Below are 16,651 nucleotides of genomic sequence, written 5' to 3' on the forward strand. Positions count from 1 at the left end.
GGTCAGAGGGATATAGTAAACCTGAAGTGAAGAATCGGAATCTATAACAAGTGTCACAGGATTGGTTCAAAAAATAGAAAGTATGAAGAGTCAGTGTTCTTGTGCCTTTTGTATTTAATTCCGATGCAATTTCTGTGTTTCATCATCAATAAGAAGGTCTGAGGGATACAGTAAACCTGAAGTGAAGCATCGGAATCTATAACTAGTGTCACAGGAATGGTTAAAACATAGACAGTTGGAAGAGTCAGTCTTCTTGTACTTAAGTCGGCATTGTGCCTTTTCTATTTAACTCCGATGCAATTTCTGTGTTTCATCATCAAGAAGATGGTCAGAGAAATGCAGTAAACCCGAAGTGATGCATCGGAATCTATAACTAGTGTCACAGGAATGGTTCAAAGCATAGACAGTAGGAAGAGTCAGTCTTCTTGTGTACTTAAGTCGGCATTGTGCCTTTTCTATTTAATTCCAATGCAATTCCTGTGTTTCGTCGTCAATAAGAAGGTCAGAGGGATACAGTAAGCCTGAAATGAAGCCTCTGAACCAATAACTAGTGTCACAGGAATGGTTCAAAACATACAAAGCAAGAAGAGTCAGTCTTCTTGTACTTAAGTCGGCATTCTGCTTTTTGTATTTAATTCCGATGCAATTCCTGTGTTTCGCCGTCAATAGGAAGGTCCAAGGGATACAGTAAACCTGAAGTGAAGCATCAGAATCTATGACTAGTGTCACAGGAATGGTTCAAAACATAGACAGTAAGAAGAGTCAGTCTTCTTGTACTTAAGTCGGCATTGTGCCTTTTGTATTTAATTTCGATGCAATTTCTGTGTTTCATCGTCAATATGAAGGTCCAAGGCTTACAGTAAACACATAGTGAAGCATCGGAATCTAAAACTGGTCTCACAGGAAAAGTTCAAATCATAGTCAGTAAGAAGAGTCAGTCTTCTTGTACTTAAGTCGGCATTGTGCCTTTTCTATTTAATTCCGATGCAATTCCTGTGTTTCGCCGTCAATAGGAAGGTCCAAGGGATACAGTAAACCTGAAGTGAAGCATCGGAATCTATAACTATTGTCACAGGAATGGTTAAAACATAGACTGTAGGAAGAGTCAGTCTTCTTGTACTTAAGTCGGCATTGTGCCTTTTCTATTTAATTGCGATGCAATTTCTGTATTTCATCGTCAATAAGAAGGTCCTAGGGATACAGTAAACAAATAGTGAAACATCGGAATCCAAAACTGGTCTCACAGTAAATGTTCACAACATAGTCAGTAAGAAGAGTCAGTCTTCTTGTACTTAAGTCGGCATTGTGTATTTTGTATTTAATTCCGACGCAATTTCTGTGTTTCATCATCAATAAGAAGGTCAGAGGGATACAGTAAACCTGAAGTGAAGCATCGGAATCTATAACTAGTGTCACAGGAATGGTTCAAAAATAGACAGTAGGAAGAGTCAGTCTTCTTGTACTTAAGTCGGCATTGTGCCTTTTCTATTTAACTCCGATGCAATTTCTGTGTTTCAACATCAAGAAGATGGTCAGAGAAATGCAGTAAACCCGAAGTGATGCATCGGAATCTATAACTAGTGTCACAGGAATGGTTCAAAGCATAGACAGTAGGAAGAGTCAGTCTTCTTGTGTACTTAAGTCGGCATTGTGCCTTTTCTATTTAATTCCAATGCAATTACTGTGTTTCGTCGTCAATAAGAAGGTCAGAGGGGTACAGTAAGCCTGAAATGAAGCCTCGGAACCTATAACTAGTGTCACAGGAATGGTTCACAACATACAAAGCAAGAAGAGTCTGTCTTCTTGTACTTAAGTCGACATTGTACCTTTTCTATTGAATTCCGATTCAATTTCTGTGTTTCATCGTCAATAAGAAGGTCAGAGGGATACAGTAAACCTGAAGTGAAGCATCGGAATCTTTAACTAGTGTCACAGGAATGGTTCAAAACATACACAGCAAGGAGAGTCAGTCTTCATGTACTTAAGTCGGCATTGTGCCTTTTGTATTTAATTCCGATGCAATTTCTGTGTTTCATCGTCAATAAGAAGGTCAGAGGGATACAGTAAACCTGAAGGGAGGCGCGGAATCTATAACTAGTGTCACAGGAATGGTTCAAAACATAGACAAAAGGAAGGGTGAGTCTTCTTGTACTTAAGTCGGTATTGTGCCATTTCTATTTAATTCCGATGCAATTTTTTGTGTTTCGTCGTCAATGAGAAGGTCCAAGAGATACAGTAAACCTGAAGTGAAGCATCGGAATCTATAACTAGTGTCACGGGAATGGTTCAAAACATAGAGATTAGGAAGAACCAGTCTTCTTATACATAAGTCGGCACTGTGCCTTTTGTATTTAATCCCGATGCAATTTTTGTATTTCATCGTCAATACGTAGGTCAGAGGGATACAGTAAACCTGAAGGGTAGCATCGGAATATATAACTAGTGTCACAGGAATGGTTGAATACATAGTCAGTAAGAAGAGTCAGTCTTCTTGTACTTAGGTCGGCATTGTGACTTTTTATTTAATCCCGATGCAATATCTGTGTTTCATCGTCAATAATAAGGTCCAAGGGATACAGTAAACCTGAAGTGAAGCATCGGAATATATAACTTGTGTCACAGGAATGGTTCAAACATGGTCAGTAAGAAGAGTCAGTCTTCTTGTACTTAAGTCGTCATTGTGCCTTTTCTTTTTAATTCCGATTGCAATATCTGTGTTTCATTGTCAATAAGAAGGTCAGAGGGATACAGTAACCCTGAAGTGAAGCATCGGAATGTATAACTAGTGTCACAGGAATGGTTCAAATCATAGACAGTAGGAAGAGTCAGTCTTCTTGTACTTGAGTCAGCATTGTGCCTTTTGTATTTAATCCCGATGCAATTTCTGGGTTTCATCGTGAATAAGATGGTCCAAGGGATACAATACACCTGAAGTGAGGCATCGGAATCTATAACTAGTTTCACAGGAATGGTTCAAATCATAGACAGTAAGAAGAGTCAGTCATTTTGTACTTGAGTCGGCATTGTGCCTTTTGTATTTAATTCCAATGCAATTTCTGTGTTTCACTGTCAATAAGAACGTCAGAGGGATATAGTAAACCTGAAGTGAAGAATCGGAATCTATAACAAGTGTCACAGGAATGGTTCAAAAAATAGACAGTAGGAAGAGTCAGTGTTCTTGTACTTATGTTGGCATTGTGCCTTTTGTATTTATTTCCGATGCAATTTCTGTGTTTCATCGTCAATAAGAAGGTCCAAGGGATACAGTAAACCTGAAGTGAAGCATCGGAATCTATAACTAGTGTCACAGGAATGGTTCAAAACATAGACAGTATTGAGAGTCAGTCTTCTTGTACTTAAGTCGGCATTGTGCCTTTTGTATTTAATTCCGATTCAATTTCTGTGTTTCATCATCAATAAGAAGGTCCTAGGGATACATTAAACCTGAAGTGAGGCATCGGAATCTATAACTATTGTCACAGGAATGGTTAAAACATAGACAGTAGGAAGAGTCAGTCTTCTTGTACTTAAGTCGGCATTGTGCCTTTTCTATTTAATTGCGATGCAATTTCTGTATTTCATCGTCAATAAGAAGGTCCAAGGGATACAGTAAACAAATAGTGAAGCATCGGAATCTAAAACTGGTCTCACAGGAAATGTTCACAACATAGTCAGTAAGAAGAGTCAGTCTTCTTGTACTTAAGTCGGCATTGTGTATTTTGTATTTAATTCCGACGCAATTTCTGTGTTTCATCATCAATAAGAAGGTCAGAGGGATACAGTAAACCTGAAGTGAAGCATCGGAATCTATAACTAGTGTCACAGGAATGGTTCAAAACATAGACAGTAGGAAGAGTCAGTCTTCTTGTACTTAAGTCGGGATTGTGCCTTTTCTATTTAACTCCGATGCAATTTCTGTGTTTCATCATCAAGAAGATGGTCAGAGAAATGCAGTAAACCCGAAGTGATGCATCGGAATCTATAACTAGTGTCACAGGAATGGTTCAAAGCATAGACAGTAGGAAGAGTCAGTCTTCTTGTGTACTTAAGTCGGCATTGTGCCTTTTCTATTGAATTCCAATGCAATTCCTGTGTTTCGTCGTCAATAAGAAGGTCAGAGGTATACAGTAAGCCTGAAATGAAGCCTCGGAACCTATAACTAGTGTCACAGGAATGGTTCAAAACATACAAAGGAAGAAGAGTCAGTCTTCTTGTACTTAAGTCGGCATTCTGCTTTTTGTATTTAATTCCAATGCAATTCCTGTGTTTCGCCGTCAATAGGAAGGTCCAAGGGATACAGTAAACCTGAAGTGATGCATCAGAATCTATGACTAGTGTCACAGGAATGGTTCAAAACATAGACAGTAAGAAGAGTCAGTCTTCTTGTACTTAAGTCGGCATTGTGCCTTTTGTATTTAATTTCGATGCAATTTCTGTGTTTCATCGTCAATATGAAGGTCCAAGGCATACAGTAAACACATAGTGAAGCATCGGAATCTAAAACTGGTCTCACAGGAAATGTTCAAACCATAGTCAGTAAGAAGAGTCAGTCTTCTTGTACTTAAGTCGGCATTGTGCCTTTTCTATTTAATTCCGATATAATTCCTGTGTTTCGCCATCAATAGGAAGGTCCAAGGGATACAGTAAACCTGAAGTGAAGCATCGGAATCTATAACTATTGTCACAGGAATGTTTAAAACATAGACAGTAGGAAGAGTCAGTCTTCTTGTACTTAAGTCGGCATTGTGCCTTTTCTATTTAATTGCGATGCAATTTCTGTATTTCATCGTCAATAAGAAGGTCCAAGGGATACAGTAAACAAATAGTGAAGCATCGGAATCTAAAACTGGTCTCACAGGAAATGTTCACAACATAATCAGTAAGAAGTGTCAGTCTTCTTGTACTTAAGTCGGCATTGTGTATTTTGTATTTAATTCCGACGCACTTTCTGTGTTTCATCATCTATAAGAAGGTCTGAGGGATACAGTAAACCTGAAGTGAAGCATCGGAATCTATAACTAGTGTCACAGGAATGGTTCAAAACATAGACAGTACGAAGAGTCAGTCTTCTTGTACTTAAGTCGGCATTGTGCCTTTTCTATTTAACTCCGATGCAATTTCTGTGTTTCATCATCAAGAAGATGGTCAGAGAAATGCAGTAAACCCGAAGTGATGCATCGGAATCTATAACTAGTGTCACAGGAATGGTTCAAAGCATAGACAGTAGGAAGAGTCAGTCTTCTTGTGTACTTAAGTCGGCATTGTGCCTTTTCTATTTAATTCCAATGCAATTCCTGTGTTTCGTCGTCAATAAGAAGGTCAGAGGGGTACAGTAAGCCTGAAATGAAGCCTCGGAACCTATAACTAGTGTCACAGGAATGGTTCAAAACATACAAAGCAAGAAGAGTCTGTCTTCTTGTACTTAAGTCGACATTGTGCCTTTTCTATTTAATTCCGATGCAATTTCTGTGTTTCATCGTCAATAAGAAGGTCAGAGGGATACAGTAAACCTGAAGTGAAGCATCGGAATCTTTAACTAGTGTCACAGGAATGGTTCAAAACATACACAGCAAGGAGAGTCAGTTTTCTTGTACTTAAGTCGGCATTGTGCCTTTTGTATTTAATTCCGATGAAATTTCTGTGTTTCATCGTCAATAAGAAGGTCAGAGGGATACAGTAAACCTGAAGGGAGGCGTGGAATCTATAACTAGTGTCACAGGAATAGTTCAAAACATAGACAAAAGGAAGGGTGATTCTTCTTGTACTTAAGTCGGCATTGTGACTTTTTATTTAATCCCGATGCAATTTCTGTGTTTCATCGTCAATAATAAGGTCCAAGGGATACAGTAAACCTGAAGTGAAGCATCGGAATATATAACTAGTGTCACAGGAATGGTTCAAACATAGTCAGTAAGAAGAGTCAGTCTTCTTGTACTTAAGTCGGCATTGTGCCTTTTCTTTTTAATTCCGATGCAATATCTGTGTTTCATTTTCAATAGGAAGGTCAGAGGGATACAGTAAACCTGAAGTGAAGCATCGGAATGTATAACTAGTGTCACAGGAATGGTTCAAATCATAGACAGTAGGAAGAGTCAGTCTTCTTGTACTTGAGTCAGCATTGTGCCTTTTGTATTTAATTCCGATGCAATTTCTGTGTTTCATCGTCATAAAGGATGTCCAAGGGATACAGTAAACCTGAAGTAAAGCTTCGGAATCTATAACTAGTGTCACAGGGATGGTTTAAAACATGGACAGTAGGAATAGTCAGTCTTCTTGTACTTAAGTCGGCATTGCGCCTTTTGTATTTAGTTCCGATGCAAATTCTGTGTTTCATCGTCAATGAGAAGGTCAGAGAGATACAGTAAAACTGAAGTGAAGCATCAGAATCTATAACTAGTGTCACAGGAATGGTTCAAAACATAGACAGTAAGAAGAGTCAGTCTTCTTGTACTTAAGTCGGCATTGTGCCTTTTGTATTTAATCCCGATGCAATTTCTGGGTTTCATCGTCAATAAGATGGTCCAAGGGATACAATACACCTGAAGTGAGGCGTCGGAATCTATAACTAGTTTCACAGGAATGGTTCAAATCATAGACAGTAAGAAGAGTCAGTCATTTTGTACTTAAGTCGGCATTGTGCCTTTTCTATTTAATTCCGATGCAATTTCTGTGTTTCATCATCAAGAAGAAGGTCAGAGGGATACAGTAACCCTGAAGCGAAGCATCGGAATGTATAACTAGTGTCACAGGAATGGTTCAAAACATAGACAGTAGGAAGAGTCAGTCTTCTTGTACTTAAGTCGGCATTGTGCCTTTTCTATTTAACTCCGATGCAATTTCTGTGTTTCATCATCAAGAAGATGGTCAGAGAAATGCAGTAAACCCGAAGTGATGCATCGGAATCTATAACTAGTGTCACAGGAATGGTTCAAAAGCATAGACAGTAGGAAGAGTCAGTCTTCTTGTGTACTTAAGTCGGCATTGTGCCTTTTCTATTTAATTCCAATGCAATTCCTGTGTTTCGTCGTCAATAAGAAGGTCAGAGGTATACAGTAAGCCTGAAATGAAGCCTTGGAACCTATAACTAGTGTCACAGGAATGGTTCAAAACATACAAAGCAAGAAGAGTCTGTCTTCTTGTACTTAAGTCGACATTGTGTCTTTTCTATTTATTCCGATGCAATTTCTGTGTTTCATCGTCAATAAGAAGGTCAGAGGGACACAGTAAACCTGAAGTGAAGCATCGGAATCCTTAACTAGTGTCACAGGAATGGTTCAAAACACACACAGCAAGGAGAGTCAGTCTTCTTGTACTTAAGTCGGCATTGAGCCTTTTGTATTTAATTCCGATGCAATTTCTGTGTTTCATCGTCAATAAGGAGGTCGGAGGGATACAGTAAACCTGAAGGGAGGCACGGAATCTATAACTAGTGTCACAGGAATGGTTCAAATCATAGACAGTAGGAAGAGTCAGTGTTCTTGTACTTGAGTCAGCATTGTGCCTTTTGTATTTAATTCCGATGCAATTTCTGTGTTTCATCGTCATTAAGGATGTCCAAGGGATACAGTAAACCTGAAGTAAAGCTTCGGAATCTATAACTAGTGTCACAGGGATGGTTTAAACATGGACAGTAGGAAGAGTCAGTCTTCTTGAACTTAAGTCGGCATTGCGCCTTTTGTATTTAATTCCGATGCAAATTCTGTGTTTCATCGTCAATGAGAAGGTCAGAGAGATACAGTAAAACTGAAGTGAAGCATCTGAATCTATAACTAGTGTCACAGGAATGGTTCAAAACATGGAATGTAAGAAGAGTCAGTCTACTTGTAGTTAAGTCGCCATTGTGCATTTTGTATTTAATCCCGAGGCAATTTCTGGGTTTCATCGTGAATAAGATGGTCCAAGGGATACAATACACCTGAAGTGAGGCATCGGAATCTATAACTAGTTTCACAGGAATGGTTCAAATCATAGTCAGTAAGAAGAGTCAGTCATTTTGTACTTAAGTCGGCATTGTGCCTTTTCTATTTAATTCCGATGCAATTTCTGTGTTTCATCATCAAGAAGAAGGACAGAGGGATACAGTAACCCTAAAGTGAAGCATCGGAATGTATAACTAGTGTCACAGGAATGGTTCAAATCATGGACAGTAGGAAGAGTCAGTCTTCTTGTACTTGAGTCGGCATTGTGCATTTTGTATTTAATTCCAATGCAATTTCTGTGTTTCACTGTCAATAAGAACGTCAGAGGGATATAGTAAACCTGAAGTGAAGAATCGGAATCTATAACAAGTGTCACAGGAATGGTTCAAAAAATAGACAGTAGGAAGAGTCAGTGTTCTTGTACTTATGTTGGCATTGTGCCTTTTGTATTTATTTCCGATGCAATTTCTGTGTTTCATCGTCAATAAGAAGGTCCAAGGGATACAGTAAACCTGAAGTGAAGCATCGGAATCTTTAACTAGTGTCACAGGAATGGTTCAAAACATACACAGCGAGGAGAGTCAGTTTTCTTGTACTTAAGTCGGCATTGTGCCTTTTGTATTTAATTCCGATGCAATTTCTGTGTTTCATCGTCAATAAGAAGGTCAGAGGGATACAGTAAACCTAAAGGGAGGCGTGGAATCTATAACTAGTGTCACAGGAATAGTTCAAAACATAGACAAAAGGAAGGGTGAGTCTTTTGTACTTAAGTCGGCATTGTGACTTTTTATTTAATCCCGATGCAATTTCTGTGTTTCATCGTCAATAATAAGGTCCAAGGGATACAGTAAACCTGAAGTGAAGCATCGGAATGTATAACTAGTGTCACAGGAATGGTTCAAATCATGGACAGTAGGAAGAGTCAGTCTTCTTGTACTTGAGTCAGCATTGTGCCTTTTGTATTTAATTCCGATGCAATTTCTGTGTTTCATCGTCATTAAGGATGTCCAAGGGATACTGTAAACCTGAATTAAAGCTTCGGAATCTATAACTAGTGTCACAGGGATGGTTTAAATCATGGACAGTAGGAACAGTCAGTCCTCTTGTACTTAAGTCGGCATTGTGCCTTTTGTATTTAATCCCGATGCAATTTCTGGGTTTCATCGTCAATAAGATGGTCCAAGGGATACAATACACCTGAAGTGAGGCATCGGAATCTATAACTAGTTTCACAGGAATGGTTCAAATCATAGACAGTAAGAACAGTCAGTCATTTTGTACTTAAGTCGGCATTGTGCCTTTTCTATTTAATTGCGATGCAATTTCTGTGTTTCATCATCAAGAAGAAGGTCAGAGGGATACAGTAACCCTGAAGTGAAGCATCGGAATGTATAACTAGTGTCACAGGAATGGTTCAAATCATGGACAGTAGGAAGAGTCAGTCTTCTTGTACTTGAGTCGGCATTGTGCCTTTTGTATTTAATTCCAATGCAATTTCTGTGTTTCATTGTCAATAAGAAGGTCAGAGGGATATAGTAAACCTGAAGTGAAGAATCGGAATCTATAACAAGTATCACAGGAATGGTTCAAAAAATAGACAGTAGGAAGAGTCAGTGTTCTTGTACTTATGTTGGGATTGTGCCTTTTGTATTTCATTCCGATGCAATTTCTGTGTTTCATCGTCAATAAGAAGGTCCAAGGTATACAGTAAACCTGAAGTGAAGCATCGGAATCTATAACTAGTGTCACAGGAGTGGTTCAGAACATAGACAGTATTGAGAGTCAGTCTTCTTGTACTTAAGTCGGCATTGTGCCTTTTGTATTTAATTCCGATTCAATTTCTGTGTTTCATCATCAATTAGAAGGTCCAAGGGATACATTAAACCTGAAGTGAGGCATCGGAATCTATAAGTATTGGCACAGGAATGGTTAAAACATAGACAGTAGGAAGAGTCAGTCTTATTGTTTTTAAGTCGGCATTGTGCCTTTTCTATTTAATTGCGATGCAATTTCTGTATTTCATCGTCAATAAGAAGGTCCAAGGGATACAGTAAACAAATAGTGAAGCATCGGAATCTAAAACTGGTCTCACAGGAAATGTTCACAACATAGTCAGTAAGAAGAGTCAGTCTTCTTGTACTTAAGTCGGCATTGTGTATTTTGTATTTAATTCCGACGCAATTTCTGTGTTTCATCATCAATAAGAAGGTCAGAGGGATACAGTAAGCCTGAAGTGAAGCATCGGAATCTATAACTAGTGTCACAGGAATGGTTCAAAGCATAGACAGTAGGAAGAGTCAGTCTTCTTGTGCACTTAAGTCGGCATTGTGCCTTTTCTATTTAATTCCAATGCAATTCCTGTGTTTCGTCGTCAATAAGAAGGTCAGAGGGGTACAGTAAGCCCGAAATGAAGCCTCGGAACCTATAACTAGTGTCACAGGAATGGTTCAAAACATACAAAGCAAGAAGAGTCAGTCTTCTTGTACTTAAGTCGGCATTGTGTATTTTGTATTTAATTCCGATGCAATTTCTGTGTTTCATCATCAAGAAGATGGTCAGAGAAATGCAGTAAACCCGAAGTGATGCATCGGAATCTATAACTAGTGTCACAGAAATGGTTCAAAGCATAGACAGTAGGAAGAGTCAGTCTTCTTGTGTACTTAAGTCGGCATTGTGCCTTTTCTATTTAATTCCAATGCAATTCCTGTGTTTCGTCGTCAATAAGAAGGTCAGAGGTATACAGTAAGCCTGAAATGAAGCCTCGGAACCTATAACTAGTGTCACAGTAATGGTTCAAAACAAACAAAGGAAGAAGAGTCAGTCTTCCTGTACTTAAGTCGGCATTCTGCTTTTTGTATTTAATTCCAATGCAATTCCTGTGTTTCGCCGTCAATAGGAAGGTCCAAGGGATACAATAAACCTGAAGTGAAGCATCAGAATCTATGACTAGTGTCACAGGAATGGTTCAAAACATAGACAGTAAGAAGAAGCAGTCTTCTTGTACTTAAGTCGGCATTGTGCCTTTTGTATTTAATTTCGATGCAATTTCTGTGTTTCATCGTCAATATGAAGGTCCAAGGCATACAGTAAACACATAGTGAAGCATCGGAATCTAAAACTCGTCTCACAGGAAATGTTCAAATCATAGTCAGTAAGAAGAGTCAGTCTTCTTGTACTTAAGTCGGCATTGTGCCTTTTGTATTTAATTCCGATGCAGTTTCTGTGTTTCATCGTCAATAAGAAGGTCAGAGGGAATCAGTAAAACTGAAGTGAAGCATCGGAATGTATAACTAGTGTCACAGGAATGGTTCAAAACATAGACAGTAGGAAGAGTCATTCTTCTTGTACTTAAGTCGGCATTGTGCTGTTTGTATTTAATCCCGATGCAATTCCTGTGTTTCGTCGTCAATAGGAAGGTCCAAGGGATGCAGTAAACCTGAAGTGAAGCATCAGAATCAGTGACTAGTGTGAGAGGAATGGTTCAAAACATAGACAGTAAGAAGAGTCAGTCTTCTTGTAGTTAAGCCGGCATTGTGCCTTTTGTATTTAATTTCGATGCAATTTCTGTGTTTCATCGTCAATATGAAGGTCCAAGGCATACAGTAAACACATAGTGAAGCATCGGAATCTAAAACTGGTCTCACAGGAAATGTTCAAATCATAGTCAGTAAGAAGAGTCAGTCTTCTTTTACTTAAGTCGGCATTGTGCCTTTTGTATTTAATTTAGAAGCAATTTCTGTGTTTCATCGTCAATATGAAGGTCCAAGGCATACAGTAAACATATAGTGAAGCACCGGAATCTAAAACTGGTCTCACAGGTAATGTTCACAAAATAGTCAGTAAGAAGAGTCAGTGTTCTTGAACTTAAGTGGGCATTGTGCCTATTGTATTTGATTCCGATGCAATTTCTGTGTTTCATCATCAACAAGAAGGTCAGAGGGATACAGTAAACCTGAAGTGAAGCATCGGAATCTATAACTAGTGTCACAGGATTGGTTCAAAGCATAGACAGTAGGAAGAGTCAGTCTTCTTGTACTTAAGTGGGCATTGTGCCTTTTGTATTTAATTCCGATGCAATTTTTGTGTTTCATCGTCGATAAGAAGGTCCAAGAGATACGGTCAACCAGAAAGTGAAGCATCGGAATCTATAACTAGTGTCACAGGAATCGTTCAAAATATAGACAGTAAAAAGAGTCAGTCTTCTTGTACTTAAGTCGGCATTTGCCTTTTGTATATAATTCCGATGCAATTTCTGTCTTCCATCGTCAATAAGAAGGTCCAAGTGATACAGTAAACCTGAAGTGAAGCGTCGGAAACTATAACTAGTGTCACCGGAATGGTTCAAATCATAGACAGTAAGTAGAGTCAGTCTTCTTGTACTTAAGTGGGCATTGTGCCTTTTGTATTTAATTCCGATGCAATTTCTGTGTTTCATCGTAAATAAGAAGGTCAGAGGGATACAGTAAACCTGAAGTGAAGCATCGGAATCTATAACTAGTGTCACAGGAATGGTTCAAACATAGTCAGGAAGAGGAGTCAGTCTTCTTGTACTTAAGTCGGCATTGTGCCTTTCCTATTTAATTCCAATGCAATTTCTGTGTTTCGTCGTCAATAAGAAGGTCAGAGGGATACAGTAAACCTGAAGTGAAGCATCGGAGTGTATAACTAGGGTCACAGGAGTGGTTCAAATCATAGACAGTAAGAAGAGTCAGTCTTCTTGTACTTATGTAGGCATTGTGCCATTTGTATTTAATTCCGTTGCAATTTCTGTGTTTCATCGTCAATAAGAATATCCATGGGATACAGTAAATCTGAAGTAAAGCATCGGAATCTATAACTAGTGTCACAGGGATGGTTCACATCGTAGACAGTAGGAAGAGTCAATCTTCTTGTACTTAAGTCGGCATTGTGCCTTTTGTATTTAATTCCGATGCAATTTCTGTGTTTCATTGTCAATGAGAAGGTCAGAGGGATATAGTACACCAGAAGTGAAGCATCGGAATCTATAACTAGTGTCACAGGAATGGTTCAAATCATAGACAGTAGGAAGAGTCAGTCATTTTGTACTTAAGTCGGCATTGTGCCTTTTGTATTTAATCCCGATGCAATTTCTGTGTTTCATGGTCAATAAGAAGGTCCAAGGGATACAGTACACCTTAAGTGAAGCATCGGAATCTATAACTAGTGTCACAGGAATGGTTCAAATCATAGACAGTACGAAGAGTCAGTCTTCTTGTACTTAATTCAGCATTGTGCCTTTTCTATTTAATTCCGATGCAATATCTGTGTTTCACCATCAAGAAGAAGGTCAGAGGGATACAGTAAACCTGAAGTGAAGCATCGGAATGTATAACTAGTGTCACAGGAATGGTTCAAAACATGGACAGTAGGATGAGTCATTCTTCTTGTACTTGAGTCGGCATTGTGCCTTTTGTATTTAATTTGGAAGCAATTTCTGTGTTTCATCGTCAATAAGAAGGTCAGAGGGTTACAGTAAACCTGAAGTGCAGCATCAGAATCTATAAATAGTGTCACAGGAATGGTTCAAAACATAGACAGTAGGAAGAGTCAGTCTTCTTGTACTTAAGTCGGCATTGTATCTTTTTATTTAATCCCGATGCAATTTCTGTGTTTCATCATCAATAAGAAGGTCCGAGGGATACAGTAAACCTGAAGTGAGGCATCGGAATCTATAACTAGTATCACAGGAATGCTTCAAAACATAGACAGTAGAAAGAGTCAGTCTTATTGTACTTAAGTCGGCATTGTGCCTTTTCTATTTAATTGCGATGCAATTTCTGTATTTCTTCGTCAATAAGAAGGTCCAACGGATACAGTAAACAAATAGTGAAGCATCGGAATCTAAAACTGGTCTCACAGGAAATGTTCACAACAAAGTCAGTAAGACGAATCAGTCTTCTTGTACTTAAGTCGGCATTGTGTATTTTGTATTGAATTCCGACGCAATTTCTGTGTTTCATCATCAAGAAGAAGGTCAGAGCCATGCAGTAAACCTGAAGTGATGCATCGGAATCTATAACTAGTGTCACAGGAATGGTTCAAAGCATAGACATTAGGAAGAGTCAGTCTTCTTGTGTACTTAAGTCGGCATTGTGCCTTTTCTATATAATTCCGATGCAATTCCTGTGTTTCGTCGTCAATAAGAAGGTCAGAGGGATACAGTAAGCCTGAAATGAAGCCTTGGAACCTATAACTAGTGTCACAGGAATGGTTCAAAACATACAAAGCAAGAAGAGTCTGTCTTCTTGTACTTAAGTCGACATTGTGTCTTTTCTATTTATTCCGATGCAATTTCTGTGTTTCATCGTCAATAAGAAGGTCAGAGGGACACAGTAAACCTGAAGTGAAGCATCGGAATCCTTAACTAGTGTCACAGGAATGGTTCAAAACACACACAGCAAGGAGAGTCAGTCTTCTTGTACTTAAGTCGGCATTGAGCCTTTTGTATTTAATTCCGATGCAATTTCTGTGTTTCATCGTCAATAAGAAGGTCGGAGGGATACAGTAAACCTGAAGGGAGGCACGGAATCTATAACTAGTGTCACAGGAATGGTTCAAATCATAGACAGTAGGAAGAGTCAGTGTTCTTGTACTTGAGTCAGCATTGTGCCTTTTGTATTTAATTCCGATGCAATTACTGTGTTTCATCGTCATTAAGGATGTCCAAGGGATACAGTAAACCTGAAGTAAAGCTTCGGAATCTATAACTAGTGTCACAGGGATGGTTTAAACATGGACAGTAGGAAGAGTCAGTCTTCTTGAACTTAAGTCGGCATTGCGCCTTTTGTATTTAATTCCGATACAAATTCTGTGTTTCATCGTCAATGAGAAGGTCAGAGAGATACAGTAAAACTGAAGTGAAGCATCTGAATCTATAACTAGTGTCACAGGAATGGTTCAAAACATGGAATGTAAGAAGAGTCAGTCTACTTGTAGTTAAGTCGCCATTGTGCATTTTGTATTTAATCCCGAGGCAATTTCTGGGTTTCATCGTGAATAAGATGGTCCAAGGGATACAATACACCTGAAGTGAGGCATCGGAATCCATAACTAGTTTCACAGGAATGGTTCAAATCATAGTCAGTAAGAAGAGTCAGTCATTTTGTACTTAAGTCGGCATTGTGCCTTTTCTATTTAATTCCGATGCAATTTCTGTGTTTCATCATCAAGAAGAAGGTCAGAGGGATACAGTAACCCTAAAGTGAAGCATCGGAATGTATAACTAGTGTCACAGGAATGGTTCAAATCATGGACAGTAGGAAGAGTCAGTCTTCTTGTACTTGAGTCGGCATTGTGCATTTTGTATTTAATTCCAATGCAATTTCTGTGTTTCACTGTCAATAAGAACGTCAGAGGGATATAGTAAACCTGAAGTGAAGAATCGGAATCTATAACAAGTGTCACAGGAATGGTTCAAAAAATAGACAGTAGGAAGAGTCAGTGTTCTTGTACTTATGTTGGCATTGTGCCTTTTGTATTTATTTCCGATGCAATTTCTGTGTTTCATCGTCAATAAGAAGGACCAAGGGATACAGTAAACCTGAAGTGAAGCATCGGAATCTTTAACTAGTGTCACAGGAATGGTTCAAAACATACACAGCGAGGAGAGTCAGTTTTCTTGTACTTAAGTCGGCATTGTGCCTTTTGTATTTAATTCCGATGCAATTTCTGTGTTTCATCGTCAATAAGAAGGTCAGAGGGATACAGTAAACCTAAAGGGAGGCGTGGAATCTATAACTAGTGTCACAGGAATAGTTCAAAACATAGACAAAAGGAAGGGTGAGTCTTTTGTACTTAAGTCGGCATTGTGACTTTTTATTTAATCCCGATGCAATTTCTGTGTTTCATCGTCAATAATAAGGTCCAAGGGATACAGTAAACCTGAAGTGAAGCATCGGAATATATAACTAGTGTCACAGGAATGGTTCAAACATAGTCAGTAAGAAGAGTCAGTCTTCTTGTACTTAAGTCGGCATTGTGCCTTTTCTTTTTAATTCCGATGCAATATCTGTGTTTCATTGTCAATAGGAAGGTCAGAGGGATACAGTAAACCTGAAGTGAAGCATCGGAATGTATAACTAGTGTCACAGGAATGGTTCAAATCATAGACAGTAGGAAGAGTCAGTCTTCTTGTACTTGAGTCAGCATTGTGCCTTTTGTATTTAATTCCGATGCAATTTCTGTGTTTCATCGTCATTAAGGATGTCCAAGGGATACTGTAAACCTGAAGTAAAGCTTCGGAATCTATAACTAGTGTCACAGGGATGGTTTAAATCATGGACAGTAGGAACAGTCAGTCCTCTTGTACTTAAGTCGGCATTGTGCCTTTTGTATTTAATCCCGATGCAATTTCTGGGTTTCATCGTCAATAAGATGGTCCAAGGGATACAATACACCTGAAGTGAGGCATCGGAATCTATAACTAGTTTCACAGGAATGGTTCAAATCATAGACAGTAAGAACAGTCAGTCATTTTGTACTTAAGTCGGCATTGTGCCTTTTCTATTTAATTGCGATGCAATTTCTGTGTTTCATCATCAAGAAGAAGGTCAGAGGGATACAGTAACCCTGAAGTGAAGCATCGGAATGTATAACTAGTGTCACAGGAATGGTTCAAATCATGGACAGTAGGAAGAGTCAGTCTTCTTGTACTTGAGTCGGCATTGTGCCTTTTGTATTTAATTCCAATGCAATTTCTGTGTTTCATTGTC

The sequence above is a fragment of the Schistocerca serialis genome, chromosome 12, assembly GCF_023864345.2.
Source record: "Schistocerca serialis cubense isolate TAMUIC-IGC-003099 chromosome 12, iqSchSeri2.2, whole genome shotgun sequence".
In the NCBI taxonomy this organism is placed as follows: Eukaryota; Metazoa; Arthropoda; class Insecta; order Orthoptera; family Acrididae; genus Schistocerca; species Schistocerca serialis.